This window comes from Microcebus murinus, chromosome 14 (assembly GCF_040939455.1).
Source record: "Microcebus murinus isolate Inina chromosome 14, M.murinus_Inina_mat1.0, whole genome shotgun sequence".
Taxonomy (NCBI): domain Eukaryota; kingdom Metazoa; phylum Chordata; class Mammalia; order Primates; family Cheirogaleidae; genus Microcebus; species Microcebus murinus.
The window spans coordinates 14,730,772-14,734,130 of NC_134117.1; the positions used below are offsets into that span (position 1 = coordinate 14,730,772).

General features: G+C 39.7%; 1 pseudogene; it reads left to right on the plus strand.

The window, feature by feature from the left end:
* The first annotated feature begins 474 nt into the window (after positions 1 to 474).
* On the plus strand, positions 475 to 571 carry LOC142875828 (uncharacterized; annotated as a pseudogene).
* The last annotated feature ends 2,788 nt before the right edge of the window (positions 572 to 3,359 follow it).

Genomic DNA, 3,359 nt, shown 5'->3' on the forward strand with positions numbered 1-3,359 from the left:
TCATCAACATTAAGAACTTCTGCTCTTTGGAAGACATTGTAAAAAGAATGAAACAATACATCTCCGATTGGAAAAAAAATTGCAAATTCCAAATATCTGATCAAGGACTTGAATCTAGAGTAAGTGTCTAAAGAACTCTCAATACAAAGTACTGACAAGGGTGCAAAGACACTGGAACTCACACATTGCTGGTGGCAAAACAGAATGATACAATACTTGGGGGAACAGTATGACAGTTTCTTATAAAGTTAAATATACACTTACCATATGACCCAGTGATTCCACCTCTCAGTATTTATCCAAGTAAAACCAAAACCAATGTTTCCACAAAAACCTGCACATGCATGTCTATACTGACTTTATTCATAATCACCAAAATCTGGAAATATCCCAAATGTTCTTCAACTGGAGAATGGATAAACAAACCATAGTTCATCCATATAATGAGATATTACTCAGCAATAAAAAGGAATAATCCTTTCGTGGTTCATAAGTGAGATGATTGGGTTTTCACATTCTTGTGTGAGATGTGCCTCCCTTGTTACAACATTGGCACATTACCCATCTGACGGGAAGATAAGAAAAGCAATTAAAAATAAATTTTAAAAATAAAAAAAATAGACCGGGCGCTGTGGCTCACGCCTGTAATCCTAGCTCTTGGGAGGCCGAGGCGGGTGGATTGCTCAAGGTCAGGAGTTCAAAACCAGCCTGAGCAGGAGCGAGACCCCGTCTCTACTATAAATCGAAAGAAATTAATTGGCCAACTGACATATATATATAAAAAATTAGCCGGGCATGGTGGCGCATGCCTGTAGTCCCAGCTACTCGGGAGGCTGAGGCAGGAGGATCGCTTGAGCCCAGGTGTTTGAGGTTGCTGTGAGCTAGGCTGACGCCACGGCACTCACTCTGGCCTGGACAACAAAGCGAGACTCTGTCTCAAAAACAAATAAAATAAAATAAAAAATAAAAAATAAAAAAAATAAAAAGGAATAACTTTTGCAACTGCATAGGGGAATCTCAAATGCATTATATTAAGTGAAAGCAAAGCTAGAATCCAAAAGGTACATACTGTATGACTGCATTTATATGACATTCTGAAAAAGGTAGAACTATAGGGTCAGAAAACCACAGAATAGAGGTTGTGGTTTTGGGGACCAGAGGGTTGCAGGGAGGGGTTGACTACAAAGGGGCTCAGGGAAATTTGGCGAACTGTTCTATATCCTAATTGTGGTAGTGATTACATGACTATGCATTTGTCAAAACTCATAGAATAGCACACTAAAAAAGGTGCATTTTACTGTATGTAAATTATACTTTAGTAAAAAATATTGTGAAGAAAGAAATAAAAGCAGTTCAAGTCAACAATTTCTTATTGAGAATACTATTAATAGTATATTAGGATCTGTTAGATGTTATAAAGGGAGTGTGATATATATCTAATCTTGTTATAGATTGGATAGATGTTATAAAGGGAGTGTAATATATATCCAACCTTGTTATAGATTGGACAGATGTTATAAAGGAAGTGTGATATATATCCAATCTTGAGAGGCTTACAAGCCTTGCTATAAACTAGGCACGATGCTAAGCACTTGAGCTAAAATAGTGACCAAACAGACATTAATCGAATAATCCTACTGATATAAAAGTGTATAAAGATTTAATGGCCTGATTGATTCCTAGAATGTCAGCAACGCTCCTCTGGGGAATACGTCTATGCGAGTTGCAACTGCACTAGACATGGGCTGGAGCCAGGTGGAGGATGGAGGAGTTGAGGAAGGTGCGGAGGATGGCACGTAATTTCTGCCTTGTGCAACAGGCTAGGTGGTAGAACCTGCAGGGTGTGCTGGAGGGGGAACAGATTTGGGGTGGAGTGGGAGACCGTGAATCCCACATAATCTATACAAGAGTGAAACCACAGAGAGCAACACCCGATTAAGGGCAAAACTATTCAGTGGACCCAACAGAAATGAAAACATGTATCTACAGAAAAACATGTACATGAATGCTCACAGCAGCATTAATTGTAATAGTCCCAAAGTGGAAACTACCCAGACAGCCATCAATAGATGAATGGACATATAAAATGCGGTATATCCATGCAACGGAGTATTATGTGGTGATATGAAAAAATGCATTATTGATACATGCTACAACATAGATAAACCTTGCAAACATTATGCTGAGTGAAAGAAGCCAGTCACAAAAGACCATGAAATAGAATGGTCTTTTGGAGTATTGTATAATTCCACTTTTGACTTTCCCAAATAGGGAAATCTGTAGAATCAGAAAGTAAATTAGTGGTTGCCTAAGGCTTAGGGAATGGAGAGAACAGAGTGGCGATTAATGGGTACAGCATTTCTTTTTAGGATGATGAAGTTCTAAAATTAATTGTGGTGATAGTTGCAAAACTGTTATATAAAAATGATGAAATTGTACATTTTAAATGGGTGCACTGCGTGGTATGTCAATTATATCGCAATAAAGCTCTTTGAAGAAGAAAAATCATCTGCATAAAGATGTTCTTACATGTTCTATTTAGAATACTGAAAGCTAGAAATCAACCAAGTAACCCTCCGTGGAAGAATGGTTATATAAATTATGACCTGTCAATAAGATGAAATTCAACACAATTAAAAACACATCCAGTGACAAAGAAGAACAATTAATTTGGAAAGATGTAAAGTTTTGTTTTTATTGCAAAAAAACGATAATAACTACCCGGTGGACAAAGATGTGATTGTTTTGCAAAAGAGAGAGACTCAAAGGGGGAGCCCAAAAGCAAAGCCCGTGCATTTTCAGAGCTCTAGCAGGAGAGTCTCTGAAGCGGCTGTGTTATCTTCTTCCCTGGTGGCAAGAAGCCTGGGCAGGTGGGATGTGCATTTATGGCCAAGGGTGAGAGCGCTCAATTTGGTTCTGTGTGCACAAAGGAAGGCATTGGTAGGGAAACAACTTTCTACGCTCTTCACTTTCCTCCGTCTTGGTCTGTCCTCCCCACCTTCTCCCATGACTTGAGCACTTCCCAAATTCACTCACTCCCATTTTTTTTTTTTTTTTTTTGAGACAGAGTCTCGCTTTCTTGCCCAGGCTAGAGTGAGTGCCGTGGCGTCATCCTAGCTCACAGCAACCTCAAACTCCTGGGCTCAAGCCATCCTCCTGCCTCAGCCTCCCGAGTAGCTGGGACTACAGACATGCGCCACCATGCCCAGCTAATTTTTTCTATATATATATATTAGTTGGCCAATTAATTTGTTTCTATTTATAGTAGAGACGGGGTCTCGCTCTTACTCAGGCTGGTTTCGAACTCCTGACCTCGAGCAATCCGCCTCCCTCGGCTTCCCAGAGTGCTAGGATTACAA